General features: G+C 37.4%; 1 protein-coding gene across 3 annotated transcripts in view; it reads right to left on the minus strand.

Moving 5' to 3' along the window:
* CCDC178 (coiled-coil domain containing 178) overlaps nt 1-11,761 on the minus strand; it is a 503,460-nt gene extending 491,699 nt beyond the window's left edge. For 2 of the 3 annotated variants that reach the window (XM_034943399.2, XM_057300489.1), the window contains exons 1-2: nt 11,549-11,761; nt 10,864-10,983 (exon numbers count right to left, since the gene is read on the minus strand). The gene's annotated coding sequence lies outside the window, so the exon portion shown is untranslated. The other variant, XM_055102765.1, reaches the window with a different exon arrangement.
* Nucleotides 11,762-17,841: the final 6,080 nt, after the last annotated feature.

A 17,841-nucleotide genomic window follows, 5' to 3' on the forward strand; every position in this document is an offset into this window, starting at 1 on the left:
TATGACTTCATAAATATATAAAGCTTCTCCACATTATCACTCAAGTCAGGAAAAGATACTGCAAATGTGGATAACAAAGACTTTCTGGATTAATATATAAATAGTTAGAAAAATCAGTAATTAAAAATGAAATATCTAAACAGAAAAGATGAACTAACGACCTGGAACTGGCAACCCCTACACAAACTGAGAGAGAAAGAGAAGGAGAGAAGGAGACAGGGAGAGAGGGAGAAAAGCAGAGAAGGAGGGAGGGGGAGAGAGAGACAGAGAGAGAGAGAGAGAGCAAGCAAGGGACAAAAGTCAGTCTTCGGTAACCAGTAACAAGATGAAACAAGTTTTGCAGAAGTTATAATAAAATGGAAGAATCAAATGATCACATAGCAAAATGTAGTAGAGACATGCAAACTGCAAAAGAATGGCATATAAAGCAATAACATATTTATGTTGTGAATGTGAATATTAAATCCTATAAGGGATAGAAAATAATATATGATATAAATATTACACATTCGTCTTTGAGAAAGGAAAGCATGAAATAAAAAGAACCTCTTTTAATTCAGGGAAACTTTCCTAATGAAATAACAAATGTAAAGAAAAATCACTTTTATCTAGCAAATTTAAATTCAGATAACCATGTTGTAAATCACTTATCTTCAATGGTCATTACAGCTAGAGAATACAGAGTATTTTCAACCCTGGGAACCAAAGAAAGAAGCTATTTCTTAACAAAAGTAAGCTTAAACTTGAGATAGCATTACTGTTAAAGGTAGATGATATATGCTATTTCCAGCCGTTCTGTGTCAAAGGATAAATCCTTTCGTGTGTAAAATTATAGTCTCTTCCACCTAAAATGTAAACTTTGTTTTCAACGCAAGTTTAGTATGTATTTAGATAATAATGTGACATGATAAAAGCAAAGCTAAGAGATAATATTGGTTCAGAAACTGCATTTATATTAATCATTTCAGATATATCTGTATCTACAAAGAGTTATCTACAAAAAAAAATAGTCTTTTGTTGTTCTAAAATCAAAAAATTGCCAAAAAAACTTTACTTGAGTAAAATAAGAGTAAGCCTCTGACAGCTTCTAAACCTAAATATAATAAAACTATTTGGAGCTTTATTTATACTTAGACATTATTTTTTGTCAATGTATAACTGTATAGCAGTAAATATTATATGAAATGCACAATGAAACACTTTTGATGAAATAGTCTTTTATATCTTAACTACTCTGGATTATATTTTGGGATTGTGGTAGAAGTAACAATATGTGTTCATTGCACAATTTCCTCTTTCTCAGAAATAGGAAAACAATATTTGCCGGCCTCTCTTGAAGACAGTTTCAGGACCATGTAATTGGAATTCTGGCCAATGGAATGTTGAGTAGATCTTGACCTTAAAATCATTCCTTTTGCCTCTCCAGCCCTTTTCCTTTCCATGGAACCTTAGAAGCCATGTGTTCCAGATGGTAAAGCTACAGTGAAAGAAGCTGGATCCCTACGCCACTCCTTCAAGAGGACCCCATGAAGGAAAGCTGCCTTAACCACATCACTAACATCATCAAAGAAGAGATCTTTGTTTTGTTAAACCACTGTGATGTTGGACTTTTGCAAAACATAGTCTAACCTGTTCTAATAGAGGGCTGCACTATTAGGTTTATTAACTAATCAAAATATTAATCGGTAGCTTAAAATCACAATTGTTTAAAAATGAACATGAGCTCACGCCTGTAATCCCAGCACTTTGGGAGGCCCAGGCGGGCGGATCACGAGGTCAGGAGATCGAGACCATCCTGGCTAACACAGTGAAATCTCGTCTCTACTAAAAATACAAAAAATTAGCCGGGCGCGGTGGTGGGCCCCTGTGGTCCCAGCTACTCGGGAGGCTGAGGCAGGAGAATGGCGTGAACCCAGGAGGCGGAGCTTGCAGTGAGCCGAGATCGCGCCACTGCACTCCAGCCTGGGCAACCGCGCGAGACTACGTCTCAAAAAAAAAAAAAAAAAAAGAAAGAAAGAAAGAAAGAACATCAGCAACAATAATGGAAATGGCTCAGGTGATGATTCACTGTCCTCAAAACCAAAAGAATGAAGTCTACATAAGTGAAATACAAATGATTTAACTTTTTTTTTTTTTTTTACTTTTAACAGTGGAGTAGTAGAGCATGGGAAACTAACCATTTATATTATTTGGGACGTTTTCTTTGTTGAAAGCCAAGAAGACTTCCTGCATACTAAGAATCTTCACAACTTCCTTAGAATATCTGAATTATACGCATTCTCAATTATAAACATAATAACAATTTTTTAAAAATTCAATAACATGATTTTTCACAGAAACAAGGTCATACTGGCTATTCACATCTGGTTATTTGGATACCACTATCATACTTTTTGTTATTTTTGCTTACTCTTTGTAGTGTTATTTAAGTCAATTTACACCAATTCACATTAGGATTATATATTTTCTGGTAGATATGAAAATAAATACATAGCTATTATAACACAAATTTTCATATACAACTTTAAACTAATCTTGTTACTGCAGGTGATATAAATACTCCTACTAGGATCCACTCTATAATAAAGGATGGTAGGTTCCCAGGTAATCAAACTGCACCCTCCTCCACCCCAAATAGCACCATGTTTGTTAAAACATTATTTTATCAGCTGAAGATATTGAATTATTAATTGCATCTGTTCTCTCTATTCAGTCGCGCAGCTGGTCTACTCCCATTTTTATATCATAACAAGACTTTGTAGTTTTTTGTCTAAAGGTTTTTGGCCTGGAGAAAAGCTGAAGCAGTCTGAAATCTCTTTGATCTTAACTCATGGGATATCCTGGAGAGGAATGTAGGATCAGTGAGGTGGTGATGGAAGAGGTCTGTGAGCCCAGCAAGGCTATGGTAGCAGCAAAGGAGGTGACCAGATTTTGGAGACATGACTGCTGGGTACACTGCAGGCTGCATCATAGGCATGAGAGCTCCCAGCTGCACTCAGCTTCTTATGGGCCTGGGAGCCACATCAAGTCAGCAGTGATCTATGAGATCCATGAAAAGGCTGGTACTCTCAATGGAAGAGATGACACATGGCAGGAGGGTTTGGTTGGGTATGGGGAGGCGGATGCAAGTGATAAGATTGTCTGAGGGTAAATTTGCTGCTAAACTAGTAGAAAGGCACCACAGAATTGGAATTTAGTTGACTTAGAGAAAAATCTTAAGTGTGGTGTTCTTTACATACTCCATTTCTGGGCTATGATCCATGCTTTCTATACCAGCAAAAGTATATTAGTAGAGCCTAAACATTTTTAGCAGAGTTTTTCTAAGCGAACTGTAAGTTTTGCTTAAAGATGGTAGTAATAGATTTCTCCAACACAATTTTTAATATAATTCTCTCATGCCTTCTCCACACACACACACACACACACACACACACACAAACACACACACTAACTGAATACTCCTTGATGCACATACCAATACCCCGTGATGCTCTTCCTTCTAATTTTATACACTCCAGGTCCCTCTCAGTAGCAAAGAAACACATCTCTTTGAGAAACACATCCAGTAACTTATCTAAAGAAAGACTGAATCTCCCAATAGGGGAAACATTATCTTCATGCCGTTTCTACCTATGGATTATTTATGATGCTCTGTAAGATAAACGTCAGAAATATTTTTTTTAATTGCACGGCTTTGTCCATTAATTTAATTACTTTTTTAAAGGTATCAAGAAACAGCTGCCTTGAACTTTTTCAAATCTACTGTCTGTTAAGGAACTAAATGTTGAGAACACAGTTACATTGATTAATGTGGTATTAAGGCATATGAAATATGATCTTTAAGAGGTTTAATTATTGCCTTTGTAAGAGAGACTGATATTATCAACTATTCTGAGGTTATGTTTGAATTACAAAGAAATTACTCAGTGTTTGTTAACATTAGTTTAGAAATTTTAACACTCACCAAGTTCTGTTTATTCTTCTAAAGCATAACACTCCATTCTATTAGTCATTTTTATAAACCTTGTAGGGTTTAAAGTTTGGATAACGTGAGGGGAGTATTGAGTTTTCCCACAAAGGATACATCTAAAATTCTATTGAAAATTGTTACCTAGGGCTGATTTTTCTGCTTCTGCAAAAGGATATCCATGCATTGGCATGGCATCTCCAGAGTATATCCAATTTTTATTCATCCAGATTCCCTAAATGATCTTCCTCAAAATGCAAACTACTGAATTAATACAAAGCATATGTTGCTAAATAAAAAAACTTCTAGTTCATATGAGCTACCAAATTAAAATTTAATAAAAATGGAAAGACTAACTCTCCCTTAATTACGACCTTGTCAAAAGGTCATGAGTTTTCTTTTCCTACTAGAGGCCTTCAAACACTAAATTGAAAACAGATAATGCACTGTTGCCCTGCCCCCAACCCATCACCACTAGTCACTCAATGTTCCTCCACTTAACGATCTTTACCAGATCCCAGTAAGCCATCTATAGGGAAGGAAAATATCAGACTAAAATGAATAAGAAAATAAAGAAGAATAGAGTGAAGTTTGAACAATGTGGTTTTATTTCCCCATAATTACAGCTTTAAGCTGTTAGTTGAGAAAATGTAATAAAACGCTAAGGTTTCCTATTATGTTTCATTCTAAACAGTAAAGCGCCTTAATAGCTTCCCACTCCATGACTGACCAATAATTCAATAGCAGAATTTGTGTGCGTGTGTGTGTGTGTGTGTGGAAAGATATTTTCTTATATGTTTCATAAAGAAAATAAAAATGGATATCACTCTGGATTTATCATTATGCCATAGGGGAAAAAGGAAGTAATGCTTTCATTAGTAATTCTATTGTTGAAATATGTTTAAGTATAAATGTTTGGACTCTTTTAAATCACTATGACTAAGCAAAGATCTCAATACAAGCAATATTTAATATTTTTCTAGAAATTTGTTAATATTCAGTAAAGAAATCAAAATTCATCCAACAGTATAGCTTTTGAGAAGCACTAAATGAAGCTGGAAAATTAAGCTTTCCACTAATTTCCTATTGTTGTTAAATTCTTCATTAAGAGAAACAGGTTTTGTTGCTGCAAAACAAACCAGAGATATAAATAAATATAAATAAATAATAACACCCACTAAGAAATCTGTGTTTAGTGAAATAACAGACAAATAAGAGTGCAAATGTGTAGCCATCTGGAGAATAAGAAAATCAAAAGTAATAAGCAGCATTGGGAATTTATTACAAAGAAATTATGCCAACAGCTTCTTACAGCAGTTTTCTATGGAAATGTTCAAATTAGTGGGTAAAGAAATACATTTTATACTATATATTTGGACCCTACTGATATCATTTTATACATGATTTCATGGCATAATATTTGCTAAGTAATCTAAATTAGCTTGGCTATAAATGCTGTCATACTGATGCAAAATTTGCTATCACACCACAGTCAGTCCCCAGAAATGACACAGTTTGATGGAACTGTCTAGAGCCAGAGGTTGTGACATGGGGCTGTCTGCGACATTGTGTTTCAGAGAAATTAATAAATCTGAAAGCAACTGAGATATCAGGAAGACACAAAATAGAAGGTAGAAAGGAAAGGAGATAATGAAAACTACATAGGTCAAAGAAACAAGCAACAGTTCATCCCCACTGCACTTCAGGAGGGGTGTATATTTCATATGGGGACGTGAAATGATTCCCATCATCATAAGATTCATTTTGACAATTCTAACTCTCATCTGCTACTTCAGAATCTAGATGTAGGAGAAGGAAGAGGGAAAAAATATTTAAAATGTTCTTTCCCAGTGTCTTCATCAATTTTCAAATTTTCCGCTAATTTTCAATATTTCAGAAATCAAATTCCATTATCAGGTGACATTTTCGGGCTACATCTTCAAATGCGGAAATTGTTATTTTGTTTATCTTTGAACCCACAGTACCTGGCAAATATTATGTGCTCAAAAATATTTCTTGAACAGAATTGTTGAACTATGAATGAGGGACTGTCTGCAGAATTTTAGTTTAAAATGGTCATAATTATTGGAGCAGAAAAAAAAACAGCTTTAGTTTATTCCACTTAAGAGTTAATTATATTTTTTAAAAAGAGCAATTTTGGGGCATATTTTCTTAAAACTATGCTGTTCTCTATCATAGCCACTAGCCATATTCAATTTAAAAATTAAAAATACAGTTCCTTGGCTACATTAACCACCTTCAACTACTCAATAGTCACATGTAGCTATAGGCTACTGCATCATAGCACAGTTCTATGATTGCAGAAAAGTCTTTTGGACAATGTTGTTTTAGAGCATGTAAGCACCATATCCTCATTTCCCATGCATATTTTCTAAATTGTATGTTAATTTGTTCATTCAAAACAGTATTCAATATATATTATATGCTTGGCACTGATGATGCCAGAATAAATGAGACCCTTTTCTAACTACTTCCAATCTTTTGTAGGAACATATCAGTCAACAGACAGTAACACTACAGAGAGAGAGAGGCAAGTGCTATGCCATGGAGGGCTTATTGAAGAAGACCATGATTAGAGGCAAAAAATGATCAAGAAGACTACTGAAGTGATCACAGTAAACATTATTTATAATAATAATATTTATTATTATAATACAATAATAAGCTACAAGAAGTAGAAATGGAAAGGAGGAAAAAGAATCAAATGCTATTTAAGAGACAGAAACAGTGTGATTTGATGATAAATTAAATGCAGTAACAGAGAAAGAGGGATCTAGAATGACTCCCATATATCTGGCATGAATGAATAGCCTACACTGCCACTATCTGAAATCAGATCTACGTGAGGAAAACCAGGTGAGCAGAGGAGAGAGGACCACTGAAACTTCACATATGGGTGCTTTTTAATGACGATGGTATATGTGTGTCCAATATTCATGAGAAGGTTTGAGACTGGATACGTAGTTTTGGGAATTATTATTATAGAACTATAGTTGGATCAGATCACATAACAACAGCAATAAAGAAAAGGAATTTTGACATTAAAGTCAAGAATAATTAACATTAACAATTTCTAGAGAAATTGAAGGATAAAAATGAATGGGATCATAGAAAACAAGAGAAAGGAGTTGCAACCTGGAGTCAAGTTTCCAAAAAGTACATTAAGACAAAGACTAGAAAAAATACAAACATGTCCATTTCATCTAGCAGAAGGTCATGAATGACCTTAACACAAACATTTCCCATAAATGATAGGAGCAGAGTTTAGGTAACAAGATGTCCAGGACAGAAAGAATGAGGATGATGAAAGACATACATAGACCACTCTTTCTAGGACTTGAGCAGATATGAGCTGCAAAGAGCTAGACATGAAGTGAGATATAGATGCAAAGGAGGATGCTATTTGTTTTCTGGTTTTAATGGGGAAAAGACTTGAACATTTATTGCTGTGTCCACAATCTATGCATCTAATAGGTTCATCTTAGCCAGTTTGGATTGATTGCAGTTTATCTCCAGAGCTACTGACCCTTGGCCAATGCTGTAAAATGTATTAACTAAAGATAAATGATGTTTTGTAACCATGGATCCATGAATTGTTTCAGAGCAAGATGTATCAGCCTGCCAGCACTGTTTAGTAATAATAATTGAATTTATAATTGCACCTAATTTCAGTGGAGCCTGGGGGAGGAAGACATTCAAAGTAAAGGCTGGTAACATAGCTAGAATATGTCTATATGAAAAGCTTATTATAAGAGATCTCCACTGTGAGCAGATTTGGGTCTCCTGCTACAGAAGTGCTTCACATGCACACCAGTAGTTGTTACAGTCTGGTACAGGCTAAGAGCACCTGCGTGACCCAGAGGTGGGAGAACAAAGAAACCTGTGCCTGGGACCTCTAGGTCCTTTTTCATGCATATTTTTCTTGTGTTGTTTCTGTGTTATGCTATATCCTTTGCCCGTTATAAAGTTGTTCTGGGAGTACAAACCGAGCAAATGTAGTTTCTTAAGCAATGGAACACTTAAGGTGATTAAAGTGTAATTACCTCTGACTAACATAATTTCTCTAGCAAAAATGCTTAGCTTTTTCAGCCTCTCAAAGAATTTGTCGCAAGTGTAACTTTTAGACTCAACAGTTACAATTTATGAGGATAGTTTTTACCTCAAGGAAAACAAATTTAAATAATAAAGTCTCATTTACACAAAGAAAATTTTTAAAGAAACAAAAATAATTGTCCAGTTTGTCCATTAAACAACTTACCATCAATAGAGGGATGTTCAAATAACTAATTTCCATGCAAACTATAACTTGTTGGTTGTGTTCTTTTACTGTCTGTTCAACCATATTGTTGCCCCTCCACCTTTGCTATTTTATTTAACATGCCCAGGTATCTCATCCAGTTCATTGGTTTGTGGTTAAATCCAAAGGTTTTCCAGGATCTAAGGGTAGGCTGAATCCCTTCGGTTCATATGAAAGGTCTTCTAATTACCTCTGTTCACACATACATTCAGTAAGTACCCAGAAAGGGAGGCCAGATGGTAATGTTCATAGATATAAATTAATATAAAATAGACATATCATGATTAAAGTGGTTTAATCAAATGCCAAAGAACATAGCTTTTCAATCAGTTAGATGTAGAATTCAGTTCCTCATGGGTCCCATTACTGGCTGGCTATCTGACCTTGGGAAGGGTAGTTAATGTATTTGAGCTTCAGCCTTTTGCTGCGGAAAATGGTAAAAATAACAATACTTCGCAGTGTTATTGTGAGGGTTAAAATAAGATAATGTGTACAGAATATTTAGTCCAGTCACCAGCATATAATAACCACTTAATACATGGTAATAATTTAAATTCAGTGAACTAGGGTTCATTAACAAATTACATGTCCATAAATACAATGTGTGCAAATATCAGTTTTCTAATATAAGGATAAGTTTAAATTTACCTAACTGAATTTTTATGAACATTGACTGAAAATATAAAGGGACTATGGCCAGACCACATATGAAAATAAAACTCTAATCCACACATCTGCATCAACCAGTCCAGAAAGCCAAACCATAACTTCCACAGTGATCAGCATGGAACAGTCAGGACTTTGTTGATGACTGCCAGCTTTCCTAATTATTGCCCCTGGTTCCAACTCGAGACCAAGCAGAGAAAGCCAGATAAGATCCTCAGACCAGTCACATAAAGTATCCTGCTTCTAGTTAGCCCTCCTTCAGCATCCCCATGTCAACAACCTCCAGTCAAAACATACCTGAAGCTTTACAGCTTCCCCACTCCCCTGTCTGCCTTTGAGTCTCTGTCCAATGCAAGTAATAGTAGCTCACTCCCTTCCTCTAGCAAGATCTGAATAAATAGCCTTGGCTTGTTCTAATGTGAGTGGTCTTCTTCTATTTCAGCAGCATTATAAACGAAGTTAAAAGTTCAACATCAATTTTAAGATGCCATATACGGCATACACACACACACACACAATTTGTGTTATTGTGCAGAAAACAGACATGAAGTTACCATGGCCATTAGAGCTCACACACATGCAACCATCTGCTTGTAGATGTACTAATTTTCCACCAGGTATATAACCCAGATGCTTATAAAATAATCAGTCCAATTATCTCCCTATATCATTACCTCAATACAAATTCTTCATCTACTTTAAATATTCCAGTTGCTTAATCTTTCTGCTTTTCCCTGCTCATTCACCATACATCATCTTCCTTTCCATGTTGTCTGTAATCTGCCATCTAGCATTTTAGCAGCCAATATTCTCATTAATCTCATTAATCTTCAGTCCCATAAGCCTAGATAAACTAAGTAGACAAATATGGATTTTCCCCCAGAAATTCTCTTTCCTAGAGGGCTCCTTTTTTGTATGTAATTGTTTTCCCACTCCATCCACATAGTCTGACATTGCTGCCAATCATAGTAACCCTATCCCCAACATAAATGCCCTTGGGACAGGCAAATTGAACCAACTGAGGTCAAGAAGAATCCATCGAGTGTTTCTAGATTTTCTTTATAGGTGCAAGTTTGGGAATTTATGAGTCCAGTGCTCTTGGAAATCATGGTTCTAGACTGGTGGAATAAGCCAGTGTGAGAATGAAGTCCATATTATAAAGATAAAAGAAAGAAGAATATATGCAATTATCCCGTTCACTGCTATGGAATATAGAACAGGAAGAAAATTTCTGAGGATGTGGTAACAAATTAGTTGAGTCTAAGGTTGTTTTGAATCTGAGGTGGGAGCAGGAGAGAGAAGTCTGGGTTGTGGATAAAAGCTCTGGCAGCAATCCCAACCCATCCAGGGATAGTGGGTAGACTAACAATCAAACTCATATTTTCGATAGTTCTGGAAATTAGACAGATATAGTTTATAATAAAACTTTATGACTACAACAGTAAAGTAAGAAGTATTATATATTCAAGATAGAAATACACTAGTTTCTGTACGAATGTCTAAATAACAATTGAACATAAACAGCTGAAAATCCTCTGGATTCTTGGATTTGTCTTACAACTAGTCATGTCTCTGAGTTCTTAAACTTGGTAAGTGGTGTTCTAAAACCTATTACTACAGCAGGACCAAGAAACAATATTCTGAGGGTAGGAGGGAGATGTCAAGAATGCTGTATTTGGGTCAAGATGCCCAGAGCAATCAATACACAACAGATTATCCAATGATAAATAGGAGTGATAAGCTACCAAGTCAATTCACAAATATTTATTGAGCAGTGGATGAATGTCAAGAAAACAATAATAGAAAATGCTTTGAATTGGCAATCGGGAGATTCTTATATTCCTGAGTTTGAAGATTGCTGGATCTGACTTTTGTCAAATCACAAATCAGCTCTGAATATCACTTTTCTCACCTGTAAAGGGGAGGTGTTGGCGTGGATCATCTTATTTGGGGTGCTTTCGAGCAAGCAAGTATAAAATTCTCAGCCTCTCCGCCAGGAAGTTGTTCAGTATTTGACTTGATTGAGCAGACACTTGAAAAATTAAATATCAAGAAGAGAAATCAATAACAGTTCAAAGGAATAATACATGAGCCACCACAAGGCGGCCTTATAAGCAAAATAAAAGTTGAAATAATTATTTTAAAGGAATAAGACGCTAGAGACGGTTACAGACAAGATGAAGTTCCTCTAGGCGGCCAGCGGAGGGAGACTCTGCTTCCCTTCCCCCGGCAGTGGGGCCTAGGGGACTGAGGGACTGGGGGACTGGGGGACTGAGGGACTGAGGGACTGGGGGACTAAGGTACTGGGGACAGAGGTTGGGGGATTGGGAAACTGGAGGACGGGGAACAGGGGGACAAAAGGACTGGGGGACTGGGGAATTATGGGACTGGGGATTTGGGGAATTGTTTTCAAACGCGCGGGGCAAGGACTCCCCGCCGCCTCCGGAAGGGGTGAAGAACTAGTCGACTCTAACTCCCGCAGGGCGGCCGGGGAATTGCATTTGGTTCTCCGGCGGGAGTCGCGCAGGCGGGCGGCCAGGGGGAGTGGGCGCCGCCCGGCAGCGTCCCGCGCCGAGGCGCAAGCGCCCCCGACTCACCGGCTCCGCGCGTCTCCCCGCGCGTCTCCTGGACCCGCGCCTGCCCACCCCTCCGGCTGTGCTGCGGTCGAGGCCCCAAGTCGGTTATCCCGTGTCCAGGCAACCGCGGGGGCGGTGGCGGCGGCGTGAGGAGCGGGCGGCTGCTGCTCCGGGGCCTCCTGGCTCAAGCCCCTGGCCCCCGACTAGTCGCCCGCGTTTCGGCGCCGGATCAGCGCTCCAGGCCGCCCCCGCTCCGCCTTCTCCCAGTGCCTTTCCCTTTCTCTTGTAACCGATTTGCCAACCCAACTCCTTTCCCTCTTTACCGGAGAGGGAAGGAGTGGAGACGAGTCAACGCCCCTTCGTACGACAGTGAGGTTAGAACGTGAGGGGATCACAGACTTCGTCCACCTTCGGGAGGACCGCAGGACCTCTTTCTTTCTTGCCACTTGGGATGATACAACCAGGACTCCATGCGATAACCCCACGTGGTTTGGTTGTGACTTCAGTATCGAGAAACCTCAACAAACTGTTAAGGAAGAAAGGAGAACTTTTCCTAGTGTCTGAAAGTGGGGAAAATGACTAATTCAAGACTAATTCAAGCCATTTCTCTAAGGGTCTGTTTCTTTCAAAAACAAATTTTTGAAGCATTGATCCTTCTGACAAAATACTAAGTGGCAGGCCGGGTGTGGTGGTACACCCCTGTGCCAGGCGTGTCCTGTCCCAGGACTTTGGGAGGCCGAGGCAGGAGGATCGCTTGAGCCCAGTGCTTAGAGGCTGCAGTGAACGGGGATCGTGCCACTGCACTCCAGCCTGGGCGACAGATCAATAAATACATAAATCAGTGGCACAAAATGTATTACCTACATTTTGTTTCTTCATCTGTGAATATACACTGTGAACTGAAATAGGCTTCAGAGGACAGTCGTGTCTTACACTATTCTCACCGTCTTCTTGAATGAAAACCAACACTGGACTATAAACTGAAGATGGTTTTAAAAAAAACAGAATCAGAATAAAGATTCGCATTCTCATCCAGAGAAATCATTTTTCCAGGCAACACTGAGAACAGGCAATTGCCTGCCAAGGTTAAATCAGCAAAGTCTATTACTTTAAGAGGCAATTTAATTAGTAATCCTTTCTAAGAGGGGAAAACCAGCAAGTCCGTACCTGGAATGTGATCCTTTCAGCCAAAGATGAAAAAAAGGAAGCAATAACTAACAAACTGGTGGAAGGTCTTAATCTTAAATTAATATATGCAGAAGCAGAGCTCTTTTTGTAATTAAAAAATGGATTCAAGAATGCACTCCACTTTCCCATCTCCCTCCATTAATTATTAAACTTTGGCTTGTTCTCAATACAATGTTAAATTATAAACCAAATGAATCATTTGTATGCCAGTAAATATGTATTCATGACGGTTCACAATATCTAAATGTGCATATTAAAACAATAGCTAGATTTTTTTCTCATAAAATAAAACTTTACCTACTAGAAATCTCATTATTGACAAGTTTCTCTTAATTAGAACTCATTGATAATTGCTAAACCCCTGTTGTGGCAGGCAGAATTCTAAAATGGACCCCCATGACCCTACCCCTTGGTATACACACCAGCATAATCCTTAGGACTTTAAATTTGGTGGATTTCATTTTCCTGATTAGTTTGTTACATGACACAATTGACTTGAAAAAGGGAGATTATCCAGGATGGGTTGGCCTTTATTAGGTAAACCCTTAAAAGGGACTGACCTCTTCCTGGAGTCGGAGGTTTGAAGCATCAGAGGGATTTATCAAAGGGATATTCTCTATTGTCAGCTTTGAAGATTGACAAGACCCTATGGTAAGAAAGGCAGGCAGCCTCTAGCAGCTGACAATGATCCCAGTTGACAGCAAGCAAGGCAATGGGGACCTCAGTCCTACAACTGCAAGAAACTGAATTCTACAAATAATCTGGATGTGCTTGGAACAGAACACTGAACTCAAAATGAAAATATGTCCTGGCTGGGCACGGTGGCTCATGCCTGTAATCCCAGCACTTTGGGAGGCCAAGGCAGGCAAATAACTTGAGGCCAGGAGTTCAAGACCAGCCTGGCCAACATGGTGAATCCCCGTCCCTACCAAAAATACAAAAAAATTAGCCAGGTATGGTGGCACGCACCTGTGGTCCCAGCTACTCAGGAGGCTGAGGTGGGAGGATTGCTTGAGCTTGGGAGGCAGACATTGCAGTGAGTCAAGATTGTGCCACTGCACTCTAGCCTGAGCACAGAGCAAGATCCCATCTTAAAAAAAAAAAAAAAAAAAAAAAAAGGAGATTATGGATTATGTCCTGCCATCACCTTGATTTCAGCCTCGTGAGACCTTGAGCAGACAACCCAGGCAACCTCACTTGGGCTACTTACTTAGAGAACCGTGAGGCTAATAAATGGACATTGTTTTAAACTGCTAGACTTACCGTAATTTGTTACACAGCCAAAGAAAGCTCATACACATATTAACTTACTTCACATAAACAAAAGTGGGTATTTTGAAATTAAAAAATGTAGGAGTATCTCAGTAAACCCAGTGCAGGATTGTGGCTGAAACTCAAATACAACAGAAATCAGACACTGCAAAATCAATACCAGACTTATCATCATAAACAAGAACCTAGTAGTGATGGGGTTTAGGACATGCTACCCTACATTTTTTTAAGCTGAAGAAATTTTAGAAAATTGCAGAAGCAGGAAAGTCACTCTGACCTTCCTCTCCATCTGTCTCCCTGGAAGGTCATAAAACCTAGAAAGGATTTTCTTACACTCCCCAGGCTCAGGTCATAAGACCCGCATGTGGGAGGTGCTCTCATATACCTGGAGGAAAGGAGCATCCTTATTCCTTATTGCTGAAGACACAGGGACACAGAGAAGAATCCAACCAAACAGGCCTTGTTAAGTTTCCCCCAGTTTATGACCATTAGCTCATACCCTTTCTGTGTGTAATATTTTTCCACGACTATTCACTTTTCATCGAACCTACTAGAAAAATCACTCAGGTTTAACTGTTTTTTTGGATATTCGTTTCCTTGTGAAGGCTCCAGGGTCATGTAAAACTTCGGTGTGTATGCTTTTCTCTTGTTCATATGTTTTTCCGTTATAGGGGCCTCAGCTATGAACCTAAATGTATAAAGGAAAGGACATTTTTCCTCCTGTACAATAGGCAAGGTGATCTTATTAGCAAATAGCAAACCAGATTTTCCACAAAAGCAGAACAAACATAAATATCCAATTTTTCTATAGCAACAATAAAAGGCAGAATAAAGTGATATAATAATCATGCAGAGAGAAGACAATAATCAAATAAAAATACATTTCCTACAAAACTATCATTCAGGAGCAGAGTTAAAAATATTTTCAAAGAAAAAAAAAAAACAAATTTTACCATTTGCCAGCCTACACTGAACGGTGTACTTTAGGAAGAAAGAAAATAGTAAAGACATTGGACAGACGTATAGTTAAATCTAAGAAAGCTTTCAGTATATGAAACATGTTCAGCCATACATTTGTCTTCCAAGTGTTCTTGGTTTTCTCTCCCTAACCATCCTTTATCCAATTAGTCCTTAGGACCTGAGCATGCTTATGTTTTAATATATTTCCTGACAATGCTAGACCATTTCATGAATTAGATTTAACAACGACTATTCTATGCTCCTTTTAAAACTTACATCAGAATTATTTTCAGCCACTTTTAGGGTAACTAAATGTATATCACACCTGTCATGGAGAATGAGCTAAGATCTCTTACTAATAGTAATGTTTTATTAAGATAGAGCATAAGGGTCCACAGTAGGTAATTGGAACTGGTATCTAATTATATCTGAAAGAGTGACATGATATCAATTTTTCTAAATTAAAAATTATTGTCTTTGGCAGCCCTTCTCCAAAATTCAATTTGCTTACATCGAATTACTTCTTACAGTAACCAATTCATTTTTATTTTGTAACTGACACTGATATACAATGAGAAAGTAAGAAGTTCCAAATGAGTATTACTGATATTTCCCTATAATGGCCTATTTTTAAAAATATTTCAAATCAGACCATTTTGCCTTTTCATAAATGGTATAGAATGTGGAGACCATCTTAACCCCATTTATGTGGTAAAGATTACCATTACAGCTTCCTAAAGCTAATGTTAAATGATCCTAAATGCTAAACGTTCCTACAGATATCCCTGTTGTCACCCTCTGTACGTTGTAGTCATTTATCCAGGCCAGTGTGCCTCAAGTTTCGTCATAAGCTTTAATTCATCCCATCTGTTTGTCATAAAGCATGTGGATCTGCTCTCAATCTGTATGCTTTCAGAATACCTAGGCTCCAACACTTCATCAGAGAACACAGCCTCAGACTCTCTCTGGGCAGTTTTAATAAAGCTTGCCTGAAAGGATACAATTTACAGAATATACATTGTTTTAAAGATGTAAAGTACTGTGCCTTTTGGACATGCTTTCAGCTCTTTTTCTGAATCAGATGAAACCAACACCAGGTTATTGATTAAAACATTATTACCTTACTGCATTATAGAGTCATTTTTACTGTGTTCCATCACTCTTTCTAATTTATCAAAGAGCACTATATGAAAAAGACATATGAAACATACTACTACACTTTAAAAAGTTTCAGATGATATTGTCCACCATATCAATCAATGGTTCCATGCAAAATTCTATGTAAGAAACGAGTGTGTGTGTGTGCACACATGTGCATGGGCTAGTATGAGGGAGGGGGTAGAGAGAGGGAAAAAACGAGAAAGGTTTAAGGAGGTTGAGTGGAAGGACAAATCAGACAGCAGTTGTTTAACCCAAGAAAATAGTGTAAATCACGTATAAATTGTGCCGCTTATGTCTTGTCTACCAGATGTTAAGCTTAATATAAGCAATTATGTTAACTCTTTGGTCCTGATTTTCTACTGATACTTATGTTATATTAGTATTTCATTATATATTTTTGTTGTATTGGCCTTAAATTTTTTGTGAGAAGTGAGTTGTAGAAAAGTAAAAATAAAAGTGAATATAAAGGGAATGCTCAATAAAGGTACAGCCTGTGAAATTCATGCCATTTAATAAGCTGTCAGTATTATTTCTGCACTGTTTGGGGAAAACTAAATTGTTATTCTCTAAGACAGTCATGATGTTACCTGATTCATAACAGTCTTAGCACATTTAGATATTGCCTATAAGATAGCATTGTCTAAAACTGAATCTAGTGTCCTAGAATTGATCATGATTTTAGAAAGTAGCAGACTCAGAAGCTGTTACAGGCATGGCTTCTACATCTCTGACTCCTCATGGAAATAGATTTAAATCCTATAGTGAAAAATTATTCTGGTGGCTTAACCTTATTATCTATGCCAGAAATCCTATTTCAACTACCATGCACAACAGTCCTTTTAGTCAGCAAGCATCCTCCCATATTTGATAGTCTTCACTTCCTTTGACTTTTCCTTTTTTCCCCTTAATGGTAGGAACCTAGCATTCTGGTATAAAATTTTCTTTTTCTTTAACTGTCAAAACAAATCAATAGAGAATACACTTGAACAGAGAGGCATATAGATACATGTGTGTATATATATATATATATATGCGTGCATCTATTTATCTCTCTCTCTCTCTCTATATATATATATATGCATGTGTGTCTATATATATTCACACACATACACATATCATGACTAGGTCTCCTGAATTGTCTTTCACTAAAAAACTACTAAGAGAAAATGAAGAAACACTTATCTTTTCTCATGGCTATTTCTATAATCAATGAGCATAATCACTTGCTAACTTCTAAGTTTATTCATTGGTGATTTACTTTTCCTGAAAAAGTTCTGAATAATAATTACAGTAGTTTTACTACCATTTATTTATTGAACACTGTCACATATCAGATTGTACACTTTCCTCTCCTCAAATCTATCTCTTGAAAAAATATATATTATCTTTCTTTTTCATAGCAACTGTGATTTGGAACAAGTTAAGTGACTTGTCCAGAGCCACACAGTTTGCAATGAGCAGAATTAAACTCAAACCAAACTGTGACTCAAATCAGTGCACTTCACAGTATGTTACTCAGCCTGTTTTATAGGCATGCATAAAAAATCATCTTCAAATGACTAATTAAGCGTGGTTTACTCCATTTTTCCTGTGAAACATGAGCCAAACAAAATGGTCATAATAATCATGAGGGAGGTGGATGATGAATGTCATAAAGAACAATGTTTTCATTAGTTGGGATCCTGTCAAGAAATAGATGAAATGCTCAAGTGAGGTCACTGAGCAAAATCTAA

The sequence above is a fragment of the Pan paniscus genome, chromosome 17, assembly GCF_029289425.2.
Source record: "Pan paniscus chromosome 17, NHGRI_mPanPan1-v2.0_pri, whole genome shotgun sequence".
Classification (NCBI taxonomy): Eukaryota; Metazoa; Chordata; class Mammalia; order Primates; family Hominidae; genus Pan; species Pan paniscus.